Below are 11,524 nucleotides of genomic sequence, written 5' to 3' on the forward strand. Positions count from 1 at the left end.
TCCAAGTTATAACTCAGAGAATCCACAGAACAAAAAATTCACACTATTCAAGCCCGTTACTTACACTACATTCAACTCATAGAAGAGGAGGAGGAGGAGGAGGAGGAAAGGCAGATTACTGTTGCTCTACTAAAATTCAAGAGGAGGGACAGGCACAAGCTATCTACAAACTTGTACCGGTCTGAGCACCTGTTTCTACAGCATGATACCTCAGGCAGCAAAGCCCCAGCTCTCAGCAGTCCAGTCTCCTTAAGAATTCATGGACTGAGCTTCCTTAAGAGATCAGTTCTTCATGAATCTTGCTCTGATACTTAAAAGACACGTTTCTGATCTGTGGAATGAATTTGCAGTCCTTCCGTTGTAGCTGACATAATTGGGAACAGTGATGTCTGCATCACTTCACTTGTACAGGGGCCATGAAAATTTGATCTCCCAACTGTTGCAGCTCCCAGACCAATATTATAATATATATAATATCAATAGTGGTCTAAATTATTCAAGGCCAGGAATGGCAGCAGCCGAGAAGCCCACACGTGGCCCTTCTGCCACCTGATCTGCACAGGCTCCCAGCAGCTTCTGGTGAAGAGCTGGGAAAAATAACCTTTTAAATATCTCCAGCAGGAATGACCAGAGCTCATGGGTGAGCGTGCCAACACTTCTGATACACTTCAAATGCCTTGGGAACAGTCAGAAGGAAAACATATCCTCAAAGTTAAGCAGTGCTCAATGTGAAGTCTGCAGATCTGCATGCTCAACAAAGGTGCATAAAGTGACAGCCAGATATTCAAGTGGCTAAGTCAATGTATATTTGCTTTACTGAGGAGCCAGTAGTGATTTTCCTTTTGTGTTTTCCTCATTTCTGTACTATCTTCTGTAGGAACTGCAATTGCTTACTTTGGCTTTACCTATCGGAAAGTTTTTATGGTTGGCAGGGTTTTGGAGAAACAGAAAGCTTCGTTCACATGTTAAAAACTATTACCTTAAAAGCTTACCTGCTGCATCTCACAGATCTGAGGACAAATGCCAGCAGAACTCACCACGAGCCATTGCTAGTCTATATTGGCAACACAGCCAAATAAGGTGCATATAAATAAGGTGCAAAGGAAGCAAACATTGCTGCTTTGTTTCCTAAAAGAGCACTGTCATTAAAAAAATTCTGAACAGAAAGCTCAAATATTGGAAATAGTCTCATGTTACAAGGGCCCGTGTCACTGGTATTATGAGACATCTTCATGGAAAAACAGCTTGACTTGAATTTTTTCTGCATTCACTGTTTCTCTTCCTTTAGCGCATTGCAGAGAATGTTAATTCAGTAAGACCAAAAAAAGTAATAGCAATAATATACATACAATATTTAAAGCAGTTTTATTTTGTGCAGAAGGAATTAAAATAATTCCACTTTCAAAAAGTCAGCTGCAAAAAGACAATCCCTACAAAAACCTAAGGAAAGAAAAGTATGGAAAAAATGGAGCCTTAGGTCATTGGCTTCCTGACTCACTTTTGAATCTTGGAAGAAACCGTTTGATCATTTTAGAATTTATGTACCTATCTACGTATATTTCTATTTTAGCAAGCTAAAGTCAAATTGATAAATTCACATGGCTTAAAGCTAAAGTAACACTAGGAAAAACTGCTAAGACAGTAAAATAAAATAAAAACCCCAAAGCATCTCTCAGGGTGAGGCCAGACATTTTCTCCAGCGGTATCTTTTTTTTTTCTCTAAACTTTTTTTATTGATTTCCTATGCTTACAATGAATCTTGCTTTTGAAAAGCATTAGTCTTTGCAAATACATGTTCTATTCCAAAAGAAAGAAAAATATAGGAAGACCAAAAGTCATCACCCAAGTAACAGAAAGGTAAAACATAGATGCAAAAATGCCTGTGTGAGACAAATAACACTATTTTACCTACTTACCCACATCTCCAGTTTTTTCATTATACAAACCAAAATAAACAAAGGCACTATGACAAACCCAGCAACTGGGGACAGTTCACAGCAAATGCTCCACATTCAGAAACATTTAATAATTTGTCAGAGGCCAATTATGGGATATTTACTTTTATTCCTACCACGTAAAACTGAGCTTCTACCTAAAATTGTGTCTATGCTTAGGAAACTGGAGTCAAAAATCCCTCCTTTAAAATGGTGGTTGGAATTTACTGCAGCCACTTTTGAATTTAAATAGTTAAAATTGTCCATTAAGTTATACTTGAGCAGAAGGAAATGTCCACTGCCTTCATGAGGTTCTATTAAATTATATCTTATCTCTGCCTTCATTAGGTTCTATTAAATCTTATCTATTATCTTATTTATTTACATCTCTGTGGCTTCTACAGCTCTGACATGCACTAAAAGGGACAGCAATATTCCCATGATGTATACTTAACAGAAGGAAATGTCCACTGCCTTCATTAGGCTCTATTAAATTATATCTTATCTCTGCTTTCATTAGATTCTATTAAATCCTATCTATTTACACATTCATCTCTGTGGCTTCTACAGCTCTGACACGCACTAAAAGGGACAGCAATATTCCCATGATCCAACCTCACACTCTCTTTTTCTGTAATAAAAATAATGGACAAGCAGCCACGTAATGCAAAGACATTATTCTGCCAAAGGTTCTAGCAATATAAACCCCAAGAACAAAGCCCTGGGAGCACCATTACAGTTAAGAGTATCTCAGTACTTTTGTGATAAACTCTGATATACGGCTAAGGAATGTTAAACTGCAAGAGGCTGCAACTTCTTCTAAAGGACGGGCTGGACGTAAATTCTTACACACAACAGAAGAGCCACGAATAAATCAGATCATTTGGAACTGAGTGTTCAACAAAGAACATACAGCTATTTCAAGGACTTGGGCTTTGGAGGGAAGGAGACGCTGCTTCCTTTGGCTGCATACTTCCTGAAAAACGAGTATTTTTTTAAAAAAAATAAATGACAGTTTTTCCGTGCAATTATATTCACGCATACTTCTCAGCAGATGAGTATTTTTTTAAAAAAAAAGAAATGACAGTTTTTTTGCGCAATTATATTCACGCATACTTCTCAGCAGATGGTCAAGGCATCTGCACTGTTTTAAACTTGCTTCCAAATTTTAACAGGTTCACTTGATGGATCTGCATTCTTCCCTCTCCTTCAGCACGCTCATTTCATCACTCCCAGCAACAGTTTTGCACAGCACTTCAGAGATGTGCCACAACTTGACAGCTATACAATTTACTCTTACTAACAGCAGAACTAAATGCACTTATCTCCCATTATACTTACCAAAGCCTGTCTTGGCCTGAGATTATAGGAGCATTAAAATTTCTGTTTTGCCGCAAAAGAGCAAACTCAAAATTGACTCTTTTTCCTTCTTTAAAAAGGATCTTATTTCTGATGCTTGATTTAAGGGCCACTTTTTTAAGGCAAGCTTATGCAGATCAGCATTAATGACAGTTTGGTGCAGTGCCTTTCAATGCACTCATCTTACGAATTGTTTTCTTCAGCACGTACAACAAATAAACCCAATTCCTGAGAGGGACCTTTACAACTAATCAACAGCAGCAAATAAAAACACACCAAGTGCTTTGCAGAACGTGATGATATGGCTCACTGGTGTCAGCAGAGCAGCGTGCATTTTCATTAGCAGAAAATGTAATGCTGTGTTTTAGTCAGAGGATTGCTACAGGATTGTATATTATATTCAATGGGCTGAATAATTCTGACAGTACTTTTGGTTCATTCTGTACTGGAAAGGACATTCTTGCAGGGGACGCCTTCCCAAGTCTATTACTCATGCAGATCCCTGGAGCAAACATGCACTTCCATTTATTGTATAACAGCAGGTAACGAATACTCACAAATCTTCACTCATTAGGCTCACTGTATTTTGAAATAAAGTTAAAATGGAACTGTAAAAGACAGTCTATCACTTCTAAACAGTTTTTTTCCTGTTTCAATGATAGATACATAAAAAGTGGGTGTATCCTGGAAAAACTTTTACTACTTTCATTTAATCTTAGCACTCTCAGCACTTTTTTTGTTGGTTTTTTTTTTTTTAAAGATATGATCCAAACTGTATTAACAGAGAGATTTCTGTTGACCTCAAAAAGCTTTGAATCAGACCTGCAAATTAGATTCCAACCCCTTTCAATAGTGCATATAGGATTTACGGTCTATAGAGCCTATCGCTACAAAATGAGGACATTGTGAACTCAGTGTTTTATGCATCTTAAAATAACTGCCAACAGATAGTGCAAACTATGCTGTTCATTTAGGCATATCCTTGAACCTGTGATTATTTGACTGTCTGATTTCACTGTAACTGACCCCTCGACCCCTGATTATGCTTCCTTCATCACAGTAGTTCTAGGCTACCTGTCCTTCTGTTGGACTACAAAGCTCAGGCATGAGAGAGGAAAAAGAACTGTTTGCCCACCTAGCCTCAGATTAATAACTTAAAATGTAGTTGTAGCAAATTTTCTTATATTATATGAAAGAAAGCAAAAGATGAATGGTTAGCAACAGTCATCCTTTACTATTATAATATGGAACATCTGGTTAATATTTAAAGAATATGCAGAGAGAAAAAATACCTGAAGTTGGACTGAATTTTTCCCTAACTCTCCACAGTTCAGCCATAACCTCAATTTATATCATACTCAGTGATATCATACTTGCCTCAAGCTGAAGAGACCAGTTAAATACATGACACATCAGCCCCTCAGCTTTACCATTCAGATAGTGATTTAAGCAAAATACTCCAAACCCACTAATTTTCCCAGAGTTAATGTTCTTGCTTTTTGACCACTTTTCAAAGAGCAGAAATCTCAAAGAAAGACATAAATTGTAAGTCTGGAACTTCAAACTGTCATGAAGCCAGCACTGTAGTCCCAGGCTAGGTACACCTTGAGCAGGAGCAGCTGGTTCAATACTCTCACCTTGGACCCTCAACATGATAATGGCAGCTGTTTAGGGAAAACAAAGGAACCAAAACAAACCCCCCCTGTGAATCACCTAGCTCAGCCTTTTTCCATTTTGGAGTTTCCTCTGGCAATGAGCAAATTCCTCTTCCACCTGCACTTCTCTCTGAGCAAATTCCTCTTCCACCTGCACTTCTCCACTGTGGCATTCAAAGGCAAGAGAAAAAGTATGAGACTGAAGAAAACATTACACCCTGTTTAGAGCCAGTTGCACAGCAGAACCACTGGAACTAACAATTATTAGGAAAAATTTTTTCACTGAAAGGGTTCTCAGCCATTGGAATGGGCTGCCCAGGGAGGTGGTTGAGGCCCCATCCCTGGAGGTGTTCAAAAGACGGGTTGATGTGGTGCTGGGAGGTCTGGTTTAGTGATGGTGATGCTCCTTGTTTGTTGTGTGGGTGTCTATTTTTGTCAGTCAGGTTGACGGTTGGACAAGATGATCTTTAAGGTCCCTTCCAACCTAGAAGATTCTGTGATTCTGTGAACTGAGAGCAGCCTTCCAGGGGACACCCAGCCAGCACCAGATGCCTGACTTTTTCTTATAAAGAGAAGAGGTAACATTAAGCCATCTTCCACTAATTCACAGGCAATTCTACAATGTAATATCCTTATTGAAAAAAGGATTACAGCCCCATGCTCCACTGTCACACCTATAAAGTTACTCACCTCCACGCTACCACCGGTGTGGCCAAAGAAGTGCTCTGATTTAGTAGGATTTTAAATGCTGTTTGGAGGCATAAGTGACTCCATAAATAGTAAGGCAGTGAGAAGTCAAGGCTAGAAAACTTATATCAGCATTTCTACAGCTATGGAGAGACTGGTATGTTTCAGCAGGAAGCCAAATACATGTTCTAATCACTAATTGCTTATGGAACCCATATTATACACTCAAGACAGTTCTGTAACACTCTTATTTGACCAAATTTTTTATCATTAATATGATGTCATACTTGGGGGGAAACGTAGACAAAACAGAAATTTTGCAAAAGCTAGAGTTACTGAAAAAGACTAGCTAAGTACTTTTTGTTTAAGTAGCTATTTCACTGGTATATTTGATCAACCACATCATAGGATAAATTTCTTTTTGGAAAATAAAGCAGTTTACTGGACCCAGTTGGCACAAGAAGAGAATTCAGGTTCTGTTTACACCTACTTGGAAATTACTGTCCTCTCAGGTGACTTTGCTCTTTGATACTCTGCTTTGCCATAGCTGCAGAGATTTTCAACGTTTTGGGCTTCGAAGTTTCCAGAGGGTTGCAGTGAGTTTCTGTATTGGAGATTCCCATCTGGTGCCTCTAAGTTTTCCACAATGTTTTCTAACAAATAGATCTGATTTTAATTAAGGGAGGTAAAGAAACAGACCAGATGCTCTATAGCTATACACATCCCTGGCCTAATCTTCTGTCAGAGGAAACCCAGTGGCAACAAAACATTGGCTTAAAACTCAGCAGCAGAACACCACCAGGATTACACAGAGGGGGCAAAACACTTTCTTGGTTCACAGAGGTTTGTGATGCATTTTGGTTCTCCTACATCTCCTTCAGGTAAAAACACCCATTTACTGAAAGTCAAGTGATACACTGGATGAGCCTTCTTTCAAATATGACTTATGCCTACTCTTTTGTAAGGCTGTAGTTAAGAAAGTCAAAACTGATGTAGAAGCTGCCCAATGTATGCACCTATTTAGCATCTGAACAACTTGTTATTAATAACGTTTGACTAACACAAGCATTGTGATAAAATGATGTGCTGTTGAAATTTACACAAAAAGAATTGCTTGCATCTTTCCCAAAAATAGAACAAGAGGAGGAGAATGATCACATTAAAAATAAATGTAGGGGAAAAAAAAGAAAAGAAATTGAGCCTACAGAGTGTAGGAAAAAAAAAAAAGAAAAGAAATTGAGCCTACAGAGACTCCCTTATAGCCAAAGTTTTCTAGGCAGTCTTGACAGCTGTCTACTAGTGGGATTTACTGCTATGTATGTATGGAATGAATCTGTAATTTAACATTTATGTTGGTTTACATTTGTTTAAAAGTCCTCTTTCCTACTTGATTGACTGACATGCCCTTTCCTCAGATCAGCCAGGGAGATCATTATTTAATTGAAAACAAACTCAATTTGCAAGTTATTTATATCTAATGGGGCTTTATTTCATTACCATACTGGCTGCAATTCCAAATCAACATTCATTACTCGCATAGTTCCATTTTAACGCGAACAAGTATGCATTGCTGAAAAGTTATTTATAATAACCTAAATATTTTATTCTGGGAGAACATTTGCACTTCTACCTAGAAAAAAGTAAGAAAAAAACCTACGCTGTTCTATATTGTATAAATATATACAAATCTGAACTCAGGACTTTCTTGCATACAATAATGTAGGACATACAATTAAAGAACCATCTATCCAGACAATGTGTATATACAATGAGAATGTACTATTTCACTTACATTTCTGCTTCCTCACCATTACAAGAGCCTATCTAGCCATAAACTTCGGTGACAAACTTTTGTTTGTTTTCTTCCCACTTTCAAGTCCTAAAGAGCCAATTACTGCAGGCAGCCACTAATCCATTTCCACCTTAAGCCATGCAAACATCAGAGTCAGAACTCATTTTTTCCACACTGCTGTGGGGGTACATGAGACAAAGTACATCCTTCCATGGATCAGTCTCAAATCCAGCACTTCTCCAAGTCCAAATGTCACCTAATGTCCTGCATCATGAACAAGATGACATATTTATTGTTCTTTCATCTGTAAGGACAGTAAAAAAATCCACCAACAATAAAACATAACTAAGCAGCTCCCTGAAGTTCACAACTATTTGCAACTCCACTGCATTTACAGGCTGGATACCCGACCAGCATGGATAGCTGGCTTCAGGGCTGACTTCCAGGTTTCTCTTAGAGATGAAGGTCTGTACATTAACCCACAATCTGAGATGTCACCAGCCGTTTTCCAAAACAGATTTTTGTTCTGTTGCCCTGCTTCCAGTCCTAGAACAGGTAAACATTCTAGTTCATTGCTTCCAGTTTTCATCCTTGTATGGGCAGCTCCCATTTTCCACATTTAATTGCATCTTTGTGGATTAATGCCCTTCAGCTCATATCCTGGCTCCTCTCTTCAACAACAGAAGCTCAAACCTCACCAGGTTGGCCTGTTCCACCCAGAACAGTTAACTGATAGAAAGAAGGCAGCTTTACTGCCCGTGAGCTATTAAAAAGTACCCCAGCCAATTTATTTTGAATGAGCCTTGGCAAACACTCAGTGAGGAACACTCAAAAATCTCATGGAATGCCAGAGGCTCTTTTCCATTTCCCGTATTTGGCACATTTCACACCTTCCAGGGGATACTTATTTAAGGATGGCACACCACCTCAGACTGCTTTATCAGGAGCCAACCATTCAGAGACTGAACCTTTAGAGCCAGAATTCTGCAACCAACAAATTATAAGCCAGGAAATCTGAATTAAATAATTCATTCAGTAACAGTGTTAACTTTAGCAAATGCACAAAACCACCAGAATCCAGACAGGAATTGTTTGCAACTCACCATGGTAACGACGCACCAAGGCCAGCTATCAAAACTCACTCCTTCCTACTAGATGACTTATTTTGCAGGAATAAACAGAATATCAACAACACGCTCTCCCTAGCCTCCTTTTAATTCTAAAACAGATTTCAGTACCATGCTTTGGAAATGACATTTAAGTTGTTTATGGTGGGGTTTTTGTTGGGTTTTGTGAGGGTTTTTGTTGTTGTTTGTGTGTTGGTTTTTTTAAATTTCTCTTTCTGTACTTAATTGAAACACTGAAGAGCTCTCTGTGTAGCCCCTATATAGACCAGAAGTAAGCCAAGCCTGTTCCCATTAATGTTAATAGAAGCCTTGCAATTGACTTCAAGGGAGAAGAGAATCAAGCCCTGTAGAGTGTGCTAATATGTTGATAAGCAGAATAATATTTGTTTCACCTTCACGCGTTTTAACTTCTTCAAAGGTTTAAATTTATGGGCAACAGTGTCTGCTCCTCTCAAAGGAGTTTTTCCAATGCATAGCATTAATCTGTCACTTGATTTTCCACTTCAGCTAGTATAGACAATGAGGCAAAAAGAATCAGTAAGGTAAGTTGGCAATGACTCCCACTGATAAATCCATACGTACTTTACATTAAAGTGTGACCCCTACACAGATTAGGCTTTTATTCCCACAAAAGCTGATTTGCATCTAGTTGGCTTCTTTCCAGATGGTGACCAGAAAGTGCACCAGGGACTTACACGAGACACCCTCAACAGTATAATGGCCTCAATATGGCTTTTGGATTTATGACCAAATCAGCCCATTAGTATACAGCTCTATTGTAATACAACTGTAAATGTAATTACAGGAGATAAAGGCTATCCTTCAGCAAGGACAGCTGTATAGCACTAGCAGTTTATTCTTACCTGATTCAGCATATGTTATTTTATTCATGTATTTTGAAATAGGAAACAAGAAAAATGTCTGTGTCACATCACAGTACACATTGAACATCTGCTACACATTTTCTCTGATGAGTCTTCTTGCTCTAAGTCCATACTTATCTTTCAGCTTTACCTTATAAATACTTCTGATGTAGTCATTTATTAAAAAAAAAAAATATTTCTATGATATCACATTTCCTTCTAATGTCACATTATCAAAAATGAAAGCAATAAAACAGGTTCAAGAATTGCAATATTTTCTGCATCTATACATAGAATCTATATTTCCTGCAAGCTGTACCTTCAAAATGTATTGTACTGATTCGAGTTCAAGCATGTTTAAAGTAATGCACCTATTAATGCTCAGGTATGTATTTTCTGTAGGTAAATCAAATAAAACAGCTTCTCTGGTTTTCCAACAAAATGGCTGAGAAATATCTGACTCTCTTCTGCCCCTAATCCATCTCTTCCGATGAAACCAAAGAAAAGCAACTTCTGTCTCCCTGCGCTCTCCCTCAGGTGGTCTCTGTTCTCAGGCAGTAGGACTGCAGCTCTTCTTTGCCCTTCCACCATCCCAGCAAGAATCCTTCTGCTGTCCCTGCTCTCACACCACATGCCTACACACTCACATGAGAGATGAGAATTTGGTCCTAAACATCTATCAGGGCAGGTGTTAGTTTGTGCTACAGCTTCTCATATAAATGGGCTTTTCCCTTTTGGCTGCTCCTCAGTTCCTCAGGTCCTGAGTATCCCTAGTTCATTTCTTCCTTGCTGGTACTCACCAATGGATCTGACTTACCTAATAGATGTGTGATGGAATAGTTTCCTCTCTGCAAATATATTACTGCTCTGAAGCATCCTGGACAAATATATTTTATATTAAGATGGCCCCTCTGGGCCACTTCCAAACTAGGCAGTGACTGGCAGTTATCTTCATGCTAGATCCCACTGCGATCGTTCAGATATTTTAGTTCCCTCCTTAAGTCTGCTGGTTCATTAGAGAGGAGCTTGTTAATTCTCAGATTCCTGGAGTCCATTTCAACAGAAGTTAATCTGTGACTTCACTGCAGTGAAATCAGTTATACCTGATCTGCAACACAGGTTCTTCCTGCCCATTTTGTCCTGTTTCCTTAATCTGGGAACATATCAATGTTTATCATTTTTAGTGAATAAGTATCACAGCCACCACAGACCCCATTTTACTAAGCAACAGAATCACATTTCATAGAATCATAGAATTGCCCAGGCCGGAAGGGACCTCCAAAGGTCATCTAGTCCCACCTCCCCACAGTCAGCAGGGACACCCCCAACTAGGCCAGGTTGCCCAGCGCCTCGTCGAGCCTCTCCTTGAATATCTCCAGGGATGGGGCCTCAACCACCTCCCTGGGGAACCTGTTCCAGTGCTCCACCACCCTCACAGTGAAGAACCCTCTCCTAATCTCCAGTCTAAACATGTTCCCCTCCAGCTTGAAGCCATTGCCCCTCGTCCTGTCACTGCAGGCCTTTGTAAACAGGCTCTCCCCAGCCTTCCTGTAGGCTCCCTTCAGGTACTGGAAGGCTGCTATTAGGTCTCCCCGGAGCCTCCTCTTCTCCAGGCTGAACAACCCCAGCTCCCTCAGCCTGTCCTCGTAGCAGAGGTGCTCCATCCCCCTGATCATCCTTGTGGCCCTCCTCTGGACCCTCTCCATCAGGTCCATGTCCTTCTTATATTGAGGGCTCCAGACCTGCACACAATACTCCAGGTGAGGTCTCACCAGAGCAAAGTGGAAGAATCACCTCTCTGGACCTGCTGGCAACGCATCTTTTGATGCAGCCCAGGATGCGATTGGCCTTCTGGGCTGCAGGTGCCCACTGCCTGCTCATGTCCAGCTTCTCATCCACCAGCACCCCCAAGTCCCTTTCCTCAGGGATGCTTTCCAGCATCCAGAGGAAGTGTATTCCTTCCGCTATCTGAAAAACATAATTTCTGACCATCCAAGCTGATGTTGAGGATCATCTTACATCTTCTGCCAATGTCCTGCCTTCCCCCAGAACCCCAGAGGCACCACGTGCATCCTTCTGCCCTGTCCCCTCCAAAGGGATCACTGCG

The sequence above is a fragment of the Calidris pugnax genome, unplaced genomic scaffold, assembly GCF_001431845.1.
Source record: "Calidris pugnax isolate Ruff unplaced genomic scaffold, ASM143184v1 scaffold26, whole genome shotgun sequence".
NCBI classification, from domain to species: Eukaryota; Metazoa; Chordata; class Aves; order Charadriiformes; family Scolopacidae; genus Calidris; species Calidris pugnax.